Raw genomic sequence first — 12,494 nt, 5'->3', positions numbered from 1 at the left:
ACATAACCATAAAGCAGCTACGGGGCCGTTTTCAGCATTTTTAATGGGTCAAAGCATATCCAGAAACTCCTCTGTCAGGTATTCTTGGCAACAGAAATTATTAGGTTCAATCTGTCTGGGAGTCCCTTCAAAAATAAATAAAATGGATCTTTCCCAGAGACAGTCTCTTTATCCCTGTCTCTTGGTGATTGACATAAAATTTCCTCAAATAAATGACTAATCAAATTTGTACACAGAAACTCCTGTTTGGCAAAACATTTGATAAAGACCAGATATATCTAGATGTAATACAAAACGTCATGATCACAAGCAGCTGGAGTGAATGCCAAGAGCTGTAGCAGAACCTCAAGCTTTATGCCAGATTAGACAGAAGTAATTGTCTTTCAGGAGAAAAAGAAATAATTCTCTTCTCAAGAGTAATTCTCTTTCCTCTCATTTCCTATATTTCTCCCCATCTTCACCACTTACTTAGGCCCCTTACAGTCTAAGGCATGCTCCCCTTTTCCTAGTGGCAGTCTCTCTGCTTGTCCAACCAAAAATGCACATTTTATCCATTATCTGGGTGTTGCAGACACTATTTTATACTGCAGACTACCTCAACTTCTGTGTACAAGCATACAGGTCAGCTCCTGAAAGTTCCTGTCTATAGTGCACCTACATGTACACTAACCTGTCTTTCACATCAGGGTTTATTCAGCAGATGGTATTGATGGTTTGCTCTGGGCTGGGAATAAGGAACAAATGAACTGGAAATTTACTTACAGGAAAAAATCTTGTTAGTAAGAAAGAAAACAAGAACAGGAATTATTCTCCCTTGATCATCTCAATTCTGAAACAAATAAGACCAGAGGAAAATTATTATAAAATAAAAATAAAATTAATAATAATTATAATAATAATAAGCTGAGAAAGTTTGTTGATGTGGAACTGGAAAACTGACAATTTTTTCCTTCTTAAACAAATTAAAGCTATTCATGACAATAAAATAATCTCAATTCTCTCTGAAATCATGAGTGGCCAAAATAAACAAATATATAGATAAACAAATAATAATAATAATATATTATAATAATCCAGAACTCTTTACACAGGGGCTGAAATTCTGAACGTCAATATCAATGTATAAACTTCTACCTTGACCTACAGTTCTTAAAGAATAGCTAGTATTAAAATGAACTGTAGAGTAAAAAATAAATTTGTTTAATAATGAAGTAAACATATAAAAGAGATGGAAGAAAAATCTTTTCTCCCAAAAGCCAAAATGTACAAGTTTAAGGGATTAGAATTAGTATTTATGTATAAACATTGCAACAAAACTTCAGTAAATGTTGTGGAGCTAACAGTTTGGGAACACTGAAGTGAAAAAACTGCTTCATTATGGCCCACAGTTATCCATGTAGCTGAATTGCAAATATCCAAAGAAAGGGGCGTCTTGTTTCTTTTATTACTATATCTGGGTGATACCTTTCCTCATGTTACAAATTATTGGTGAACATCAGTACACTTACATTAAATGCAAATACTAATACAGAAACCATTAAAAAGGGCAGGTTTAGTGCAAGTGAATTTAATTGTAAAAGTGAGAAAGCTGTAAAAGTAAGTATCCCTTCATGTTTATCGAGATTCCTAGTACTCGTATAATGATTGTATTGTCCAATTTATCATACTGCTATGGGCTACAGACCTCAAGCAAAGTCAAATGATATTAATGGGACCTTTTCAAGACTGCCAGCTTTACCTGGAAGGCTAAAGGAATATGAATCTTACCAGATGCTTTTTCTTTGTTTCTTTTTTGATATCTTGTTGATATTGCCTTGGAACAGAGGCAAGATAAAGTGAACTCCTCGGTCTCTCTTGTCCTCTGTCTGTGATCCTGTCAGAAGTGAAGAGGAGAATGATGTGTCATCTTTTTGAGATCCTGGTATTTCCCAGCACTATACCTATCATTGTTATTCTGAAACCAGTATTAAACCATAATATGATAAAGATGTGGATATAGAAAAGTGGTTGTATGACACTGATTTTAATTGCTTATGACTTTGTTAGCCATTAAGTATTCGTTCTAGTATTTTTCATTCTTTGAGTCTCTGCGGAGCAAGTATTTCTGCAAAAACAGCCCAAACTTTCCACAGATGGGAATAGATGTTATTCTGTCCAAACAAAAAGCGTGTAAATTTTTGAAAATACAAGTACCTCTGCAGTCTGGGAAAACAAACAAACAAAAAAACAAGCAAAAACCCACTTGACAAAGAATTTATCCTTTCCACATAAATGTTTTAGAATCCCATGAGATTTTCCCCAAATGTATTTTAAGATCTTTTTCTGTGGGGAATTTTGCAAATCATATCCACACTAAACATCTTCCATTCCAGGACAGCCAGGAATTCCTCCTCAGGCATTCAAGAATTGTTCCATCATTTTTCTTTTTTCTTATCTCCCCCTCCCCCCCCAACAATTATTCCTTAGGAAATAAAGAATTTGCTTGGCACTGAGTGCAGGAAATGAGAGAAATGAGGTTGTGGGGACTATGACAGTCCTAAGGGGGTCATATATTGTATTTCTTATGCAAAGGGATCTACCAAAGGTTGCATAGATAACGTTAATGTCAGTATCTGACTACATAACCGTAACATTCTGTTGATTACATGTAATTTCATGTAAATCAGAAATACAAAGAACTTCTATCTAATGTCCCCCTTTTTCAGCTCAGGCTGTTCCTATTGTGTATTTGTGTTTGTTTTAGTCTTATTTTAGAAGAATGAATATTCAACTATTTCTCCTAGGAAACATTGTCATTAACTAAAAAAAAATATTTAGGGCATTATTTCTCTACTTACTGTGAGTATTCAACTTTTCTTTTTCCTTTCTTTATTTTATACATATATATATATATTGGGTTTTTTTACATCCTTGTGAATATAGAATATAGATCTAGTCAATTTTTCTGTGCCTTTCTCTTTGCAGAGCACTCAAGCCAGAAAGGTCATAGAGCTTTTGTTGGGATAGTTCCACAGCAGTTTGTAGGGACAGTTTCTATTTGTGGGGAAAAAGCAGGAGAGAGCTGCAGAACTGATCATTGTATAAACTCTTTGTTCGTGCAGCCTCCCAGTATTGGTGGACCACAGCGATCTAGTAGCTGCTAGATGTGAATATTATAGTCTGAAAGCCACCAAGCACAACAGCTGTCAAGTCTAATACAGCCAGCATACTGCTGGAAAGCAGACACCTTGCATAATAGTTTGCTCAGCTCCCAATCCAGTTTACTTTGATGCATCTTTGTGTGCATCAAATATGTTTTATATTCTTTCATTCCCGATCATTTTATTAAATTCCATGTTACAAGTTTGACCAAACCTTCTTATGTTTCACTAGGTCTTATTTATGTTTTCTTCCAAAAAAAAGAAGTGTATTGTAAAGTTGGTTTATTTGCAAGGCAATGTTTAACAAAACAGTATGAGATGTATCTGATTAAAAACCCAGCCAACAATAAAGTGATTATCTTTCTGCACAGTGTGTGGTGCCATATGGTGACTGAGCAAGTGGGAAGAATAGATGCTTAATATGCAGCTCCAGTGATTTACTGTTACTGACTTCCTGTAGAAAATGACTGTTTCTTTCATAAAGACCTAATTAGTTCAAAAAGTACACGTTTGCAGTAAAATTTATATTGATAAAGTTGCCAATGCAATTTTCAAATATATTAATGATCTACAAAAATCTCAATTGGCAGGTGTATTTTGAGCTGCCTGTCTCAATCTGCCCTGCTGACCCTGATCAGGAGAGCTGCTTGAAATAACCAGCTGTTTTACTGTTGTGTTTCTTTTTTTAATAATTTATTATGTCTATAAACTGTATATAATTGCATCAAATTAGGTAATAAATGTCTGAGCAGACTAAGCAACAACTGTATTTTCAGCTTTTCTTTTTTTTCTGCTGATAAACCTGAAGACTTTGTAAAAAGAAAAAAAAATAAATCCATTCTTTCCTAAAATCAAGCGATGCTCTCTCCCTGCAACAGTATAAAAACACAAGACACCAACCTGAAATACACACAAAGAACTAAGGCAGCAATCACATCTTTATCAAAAGTTGCATACAAAACATTTAATGGACTTTATAGAACTACAGCAGTTTTCTCTTTCATTAGATCTATGCAAAACACCTCCTTTCTTACTGTAGTATAAATTCAAAATAATGCTACCGAATTCTGTGATGATGAGAATAATTCTGGAAAATAGGTGCTTTAAGAATGAAATCTATATCCTATTAAAACCACTGGGAGGCTATCCACTCACTTGAGTCTCTATTTCCATAATTACAAATAGACACATCTTGTGCATAAGATTTTAGATAATTTCTAATATATGTAAAATGCTATCCCATGGGATATCACAGTAAGTATTTCCATTATTTTTGTATTTCAGTCATTTCATCTTTTGCATACATATACAGTTTAATCCCTCCTTTTTACCTCTTGAATGTAATATTGTATAAATGAATTCCTTTCAGTCATTCAGTCTCATATTGAAGAAATGTGGAATCCCACACAGGCCTGTAGTGTCTCCAGACATATTCTTCATTTCCCTCTGAAGCTAACAAACATAACTGTCTTATCTCCATCCTCCTCATTACTATGGCTTCATTTCTGCTTTTTCCTTTCTCATAGTTATTATTATTTGGTAATACATAAAAAAAATACATAAATAAGATTCTTCAAATTCTTTTTCCCCTGGTCTTAACTGTTTCAGAGGCTCATCACCTTGATTGAATGAAACTATTTGTATATTCTTCCCTTGTCTTTGTTCTCCATCCTTACTTTTATTCTCAGAAGAAAAAAAAAAAAAAAAAAGAAAAAAAAAAGAACCTTTTTTTTTTTTTTCACGAGATCACATAGTCTAATTATTTTTGATGTTTTGTGCATATTTTATTTTGGTGGCCCTATGTGGTGTCTCTGTTTCCCATATTTACTTGTAAACTCTTTTGTGTGGGGTTAAGGCATAGCGTCTGTACATGTTCAAATTTGTGTGCATGACAGTTACTGATAAAGATTCAGTATTGCTTTAGCATTAGTGTTAAACAGTGTTTAAAAGTAGTTTTACTGAAAATAGCAGTTGTATTGAAATTTGAATTTAATTCAAATTTAAGCCCAGTGGTCGGTGGAATGAAGACTGTGGATACTGTAATTGCTCATTCAACACCACAGTAAATCAAAAACACCACAGCTTTTCAAATTAAGGATAGTAACCGAGAGACCTTTCTGTTAGCTAAAAAAAATAAAAGATCTGGTGATTATTCTCTTTCACAAGCACATGTGCATATTTTTAAGACTTACTGGGAAAAGAAATTCATTAACAGGATAACATATATCATATTTATCTGTTTGGTGTTTTTTTTTTTTTTGGGGGGGGTGGTTGTTTTTTTTTAGAAGATTACAGCTAAAAATAATAGTAAAATGCATATAATAATATGCAAAACAAATTATTTTCCATCTAGCTTAAACAGTAAATTGTAAGTATTCACACTCATGTTGAGTAGAATGAACTGTATTCAATCTAGTAATCTGAATTTGGCCTTGTCCCTAGAAAATGATCATCTGTTAGCTTTACTTCATATGTAGCATAGTAAAATGAGTGATGTTATGAAAGTAATGTTATCGTGTAGATGTCCCTGTGAATTCTATAAAATAAAGAGATAAAAGAATATAAAATTGAGGGAAATTTTCTAAAGTGTTTTTATTTCCTTCCTTTAATCTCCTTTAAAAATGGAGAAAATCACAAAAGAGACTATGATCTCAGATTGTATGGGTGACAATTGGTATATTAAGCTACAGGACATAAAAGAACAGTAAACATGAAACTGTTAGTTTAGAAGATTAAAGGATATTCCTTCCTCCTCTAGAATATCCTTTCTTCCCTGGAAAGTTTTGTGAAACATGTGAAAGGGGCAGACAAGGAAGTGGTGAGGTCAGTTTTCATTTCAGTTTTATGTACAGTCAGAAAAAGTTAAATAGGTTATATGTTATATGTTATACAAAATGTGCAGTCTTTTATTTTTTACTGGAGATTAAGAAACAGAGAGGATAGAGGACAGGACATAAGAGTGAACACTGTAAGCCTCATAAAGTCACAGAGTAATTTAGGTCAGGAGAAACAGAAGAGCATCTACATGTATTCCAAGTGCTTGCATAAACACAGCTTACCTCAAGGTAGATGGGAATGCTTTGTCTTGCTGAGTTTTGAATATCTCCATGGAAATATCACACTTTAAACAGTTTTAATTTCTGTCCACCTTACACAATCTAAGTTTATGGCTGTGGAATTTAAAATATCTAAGGGAAAAAAAAAGAACGAGGGAGTTTAGTTAACTTACCCACTCCCAAATCCATGTTAAAACTCTCAGTGTAGACATTTATGTTAGGTTAAAACCTAACTTCACTTAGGTTTTTAATACTACTTTCCACCTACTTTGCTAAATTAGTATGAGGAAGAGGAGTATAGTATATCTTCTCATATATTTAATGCTTCCTTAGAATGGATCCACACCCACTTTGGAAACATAGCTAATGCAAAGGATACTTACACATCACAGCCTTTACTTACATGACATTTTTCTTTCTGAAGGTTTTTTACTGATCTGAACATAGAAATTGTAGCATATGTTTTTTTTCTGAGGCTTGGAAAATAACTGTCATACATGACTGCATTACATGAATTGTTTACAACTGCCTGTTGCATCTAAAGCTGTGTTTCAATGTTTATATAACATAGAGTGTTAAATTAAAATTGCCTGTACACATACAAAAAATATAAAAGGCAACATGGATTTACGTGGACATAAGACTACCATGCTTCATTTAAACCTTAAAATCTAACACAATTTAACAGAAAAATAATAATAAAATAAAATAAAATAAAATAAAATAAAATAAAATAAAATAAAATAAAATAATAATAAATCCAAAGTGGTATGAAATAAGAAGCAAAGATGTATTTATTCAACTCTAATTTATGTGACATTTTTACATTGTTGTCCAGATTTCTTAAAACGTATCTTAACCAAGAGACTAGTACTGATTTTTTCATAATGGGATTTTTAATAATAATAACTATTTTATTCTTTATTTTTACATCTAATCTCATAGTCCTTGTTATTAAGAAAATGAATTGTGTTAGTTACATTTGAGAAGAAGAAGTGACGTTATGTAGAGGTGTGCAAATTGTGGTAGGAATTTAAAATAATTTTGAACTATAGACTTGCAGAAAATCAGAAACTGTAATATAAAATCAGCACTTGCCTGTCATTCACAAAGATGAAAATGCAAAATAGACAGTCTCATTTCAGCACTGCTCAATAATAAATCAACAGGGCAGACATGACTCAGAGTCTGCTCATAAATTAGTTGTTTGACAAGGAACAAAGAATCACAAGGAAAGGAAAGGCAGAAAAGAAAAAAGGAGAGAAGAAAAAATGGACCTCATGTGACTTTCTGCTCTATTATTCTTAGACAATTACATGAAATATTAAATAGTGCAATTACTGGCAAAAAAAAAAAATAGCATTAAACAAACATGCTATAATGGATTATGTTATTGCAATCAATACTAGATCAGCTATAAATTGATGTAAGTTCATTGCTGTTGTGACTTTATTCCATGAGATACAAAACTGGACCCAGAGATATGATTGCCCCATTGCACTTACTGCCAATTATTATGAGAACTGAGCTAGGTATTCTTTATTGCTACTGATAGCAATAACAGAAAGGAGAAAAAAAAATCCTTGCATTAAGGATATACATGGACCAAAGTTACTTGCAATAGAAATCTCACATTACATCTACAGTCAACATGCGCAGATTTGTCCATTTACATTTGAGGAAACTGGTGTTTCATTTAGAGATATCAATTAAGAGGTTACACCACACAGTACAAACCCAGACCCGTCACATTGAAGTTAGAGTTAACTGTGGTGTTGGATGGAGGACGGCAGTATGCTCTCCTCTGCCTGCTTCAGTACCCGTAGGAAATAGCCTTAATCCTTAACTCATTCAGATTTTTTCTGTCCCATTTTATGCAGTTTAAGATAAAGAAGAAAGGAATCAATCCTCTATTATCAATGGAAAAATTGTTTCTGAAGCTCCTTCCACATTAAGATATTTTTAAACATTTCCAGGAATCAATGTCTCTAAATGCAGAAAACAAACAAAAAGGCAAAAGTATCAGACCTGAATAGTGTTGCATATATGTATATAGAAAGATCACAGAATCACAGAATTGAAGGGACCTTGAAAGATCATCAGGTCCAACCCCCCTGCCAAAGCAGGTTCCTCAGAGCAGGCTGCCCAGGTAGGCATCCATACAAGCCTTGAATATCTCCAGAGAAGGAGACTCCACAACCTCCCTAGGCAGTCTGTTCCAATGCTTGTCACCCCCACCATGAAGAAGTTATTTTGCATGTCAGTGCGGAACTTTCTGGGCTCTAGCTTGCAGCCATTGCCCCTTGTCCTATCCCCACAAACCACTGAGATGTTGGCCTACATCCTTCTGTCCCTCACCCCTCAGATATTTATATACACAGAGGAGATCTACTCTCAGTATTCTCTTCTCCAGGCTGAACAGACCCAGGTCTCAGCCATTCTTCATAGGGAAGATGCTCCAGGCCCCGTATCATCTTTGTGGCTCTCCGCTGGACTCTTTCCAGGAGATCCCTGTCTTTCTTGTACCGGGGAGCCCAGAATTGGACACAGTACTCCAGGTGAGGCCTGACCAGGGCAGAGTAGAGGGGGAGGATCACCTCCCTTGACCTGCTGGCCACACTCCTTTTAATGCACACCAGGATCCCATTAGCCCTCTTGGCCACAAGGGCACAGTGCTGGCTCATAGTCAACCTGTCATCCACCAGGACCCCCAGGTCCTTCTCCTCAGAGCTCCTCTCCAGAAGGTCATCCCCCAGCCTGTACTGATACTTCAGGTTGTTCCTTCCCAGGTGCAGGACTCTACATTTGCTCTTATTAAATCTCATTTGCTTTTATTAAATCTCATCTTATTAAATCTCAAGATATACTTTAAGATCTGTAAATTTATTTTTTTTTTCGAGGAATGAAATGGTGTCATAGTTATAAATGACATACTATAATTTTAGGTAAACCAAATCATAGTATTGTGCTTAGATATGAAATCACGCAGTTTAATTAAGTATGAAGGTAAAGTCATTTAAATTAAATTAATTTAAGTAATTAATTTAAATTAATAATTAAAGCCATTAAAGTCATAAGTGAGGATGTTGCAGATCTGATTTATTTAAAAAACAAACAAACAAACAAACAACAATAATCTCTTGAAATCTCTTCTATGCATAAGGATAAGATCTAATCTCTTATAAATTCACAATTCCACCTTAGAAATAAATTTTAATCAGTGAAACAAAGATAAAAAATCTGTCATATCAATGTGCATAATGCTAGACTGAAAATAAAATAAAGCGGGAATTAATATCATGATTTCTGTGATTGGTATTAGCATTCAGCATTTGCTAGTTTAGCAGCAAGATAGCACTTCCAGCTAGTACCAAAGCCTACAAAGCTGCACTGTACAGGATGGGGCTGAGTTGAAATTTAAATAGCTAGTAAGAATAAAGAATCTTTTTAGAACCTTGCCTGAATCTTAAACACATTTGCAGTGTCATACTAGGGAAAACTGTGAAGAAGGCTAAACAAGTGTGAGTTCCAGTAGTATAAAATCCAAACTGGTAATCAGTTTTTCAAATGTGTCAAACTGAAGTAATGTTAGGAGGGTATATGGGGTGGCATCAACACTACTGTTAAGAAATAAGCATGTCCTGACTTTATGTTCCCACCTTGTGATCAAAAAATTGTGACAACTGAAGTGTTAAAAATGTAATGAGAGAGAGATGAAAGTGAAAAAGGGATTTTTGAAGTGTAATAGGCTCAGTTAAGAACTGAAAAGTATGAGAATGGCTACAAAAATTAAATAATTTATGTTTACTGTAGCAATGCTGATACTAACTGCTTTGTTAAACCTCTGAGCATGTCCAGGAAAAACAAAACATTATAAATTTAGATTTAGTTGGGACCTCATTAAATTATTATGCACCAGGATGTGTCATTTGTGAGGTGTTTCATTTAGCATTATATTTCTTAATCCAGCACAAGCACACGGGACTGATCTAGTCAGCATGCTGAGTACAGACCTGTCAGGATCAGTGCATCATAATATGGCCAGCCATTTTATACTGATACAATCTGATGGTAACTGGAGACAATGTTTAAAGCATCTGGGTGGGGGAAATAACAGGTCCACACCCCCTCTTAGCACATGCTCAAAGATATTTTATTTTCAGTGTGGGATCTAATAGGTGTGACATATTTCTGCCTATTCTTTTTGCATATCAACATGTTTCTATGAATCAGTGGAGCTCGTTCTGTTAGACTGACTCAAAGGTGATATATTTCAAAAAAGGTCTGCAGCTCTGCGGCTTCCAATATCCAGAATTTATGGGTAGAAGCAAAACCCATTTTATTTTTCTAAAAGAGCCTTAACGTTAAGTGCCAGAAGGGTGAAAGGGCCTGCAGGCATGAGCAGCTGAAGTTGTCCTTATGATGTGTGGTCACTAACCCACAAATAGTCCACAGGTATCAACTATGACGTGTGGAGAAGAGTCAGAGTACAGACTGTTCATATGTCCACTCCCTGATCCCAGTGCCCTAAACACGATCAAGAGATAGACAAATTTTCCATTCTCTTTAAGGAATTATTAACCTTTTAGTTGCAATACAGACATATCCCTGTGCATAATTCCTACTGAAATGAGAATCTGAGGCACAAAAAAAGCAGAGCAGGAGGAGCAACCCTTATCCCAGAGTATACCATGTAACTGGAATTTGCATTGGAAGATAACACACAAGGTGAAAAAGCAGTGAAGGGAAGTTTACAGCATGAATATCTATCTTCAATGAGCTTCTATACTGATATTTGTGCTGTTTAGTTAAACAAAATTTCTTAAAGGACAAGAGTAGTTCAGGAGGCATTTTGGAGAAAATCTTGCTTTTCTCAATTCTCCTATCACTGTCTGCTTTCTCCAGCTTTTCATCCAGAAACCCGACCTCATAATTTGCCCATATCCATGGCTATCACCTGTCTTTCCCCAGATTCCTTTCCACCATCTATCATATGAGTTGTTTTCTTTTATAATCTAAATGTAACTTGCTAAAAATAAACATCTAATAGCCCAACCTAGAAGAAGACAAACAGAAACAAAACAAAAAAAAAAAAGTAAGATGCAATGAAATTATATATTTTGGCAAGATAGTAGGGTTAAAAAGACAGCACCTCAGCTTGTTGCCAGTAAAATGCTATTTTTGCTGGGTAGATGAGTAATGATTGCATTGGTAAACTCAGTCGCGTCTGTGAGGGGTTGCAAGAACTTTAATGTTCTGGGTGGTTAGCATGGTGAGTTGACAGGAAAAGCAAATGAATGAGCAGCCAGTACTATTATACTTAAATATCAAGGCCAAGAAATACATAACTCCTGTACTTGCAGTTGTTCAGCTGAACTGCATGGATATAGTGAAACATCGTAGTGTCTGGATTGGGACAGCTGCTTAGTCTGTCAAGTACCCTGGTGCTAACACGATTCAAACTGGTTAGTCTGCCCAGGTGAATTAGCAGGGAAGCGTGTGAGTTCCGGGAAACCCAGCACAAGTAGAAAATTCTGAGTGCTGGGAAACCCAGCACAAATCTGGAAGTGACAGCAAATAGCTGGACATTGTTACAGGAACAGGTTCAGACAGCTGTTGGGAACAGGAGAGCCTTAGATGTATTATTTCTTTTGTCTGTGGTTTGCTGTTGTCCCATAAGAATTTTCACAGTCAGGATCAGAGCATGAAAAATGGGATGGTGCTTGTCAATATAGAGTAGTTATGAAAAAAAATAAATATTATTTATTCATTTTTTATGTTGTTAAGAAGAAATAGCAGAAAACATTAGTTTAATTAATTATTAATAATATCTTTAGTATTAGTTTGTGAATTACAATAAATACAAAGCAATACATTAAGCCCCTTGAAAAGTGAAACTTTGTTGTTGTTGTTTGTTTGTTTGTTTTTTCACATGGCATATTTACCTTAAGACTTCATGTTGCTGTTTTCTATATTAGCACATTAGTTCCTTACATCTTAATTGTCTTACTCCACTTCTAGAAAAGAAAAAAAAAAAAGTTTAAATATCTGACACAGACTTTTGATTATTCTTATCACTACAATTGATTTCTGTTGTCCAGATGACATCTTCTAATCAAGGGGAGCTGACTTAATAACATTGCTTAAGTTTCCATACTTGATTTTACTCTCTTTTTATTTTTTTTTTTTTTCAGTTTTCAAAATAAAGAGTTATCAAGCTACTGCTTTAAGATATCAAGGCTGTCACACTGAATGCTAGGTTTATTCTTTTGTGTATTTCCCAGGTGGATTTCAGAGT

General features: G+C 34.7%; 1 long non-coding RNA gene across 1 annotated transcript; it reads right to left on the bottom strand.

The window, feature by feature from the left end:
- Positions 1-761: 761 nt before the first annotated feature.
- Positions 762-12,203, bottom strand: LOC137850328 (uncharacterized). Its single transcript, XR_011092481.1, has 4 exons — positions 12,142-12,203; positions 6,200-6,328; positions 1,768-1,873; positions 762-829 (listed from the first exon to the last, which is right to left on the bottom strand). It is a non-coding gene; the product is annotated as an uncharacterized lncRNA (long non-coding RNA).
- Between the last annotated feature and the right edge of the window lie 291 nt (positions 12,204-12,494).

The sequence above is a fragment of the Anas acuta genome, chromosome 1, assembly GCF_963932015.1.
Source record: "Anas acuta chromosome 1, bAnaAcu1.1, whole genome shotgun sequence".
In the NCBI taxonomy this organism is placed as follows: Eukaryota; Metazoa; Chordata; class Aves; order Anseriformes; family Anatidae; genus Anas; species Anas acuta.
Note: the sequence above shows the minus strand (reverse complement) of the source record. Positions and strands in the feature narration are given on the sequence as shown.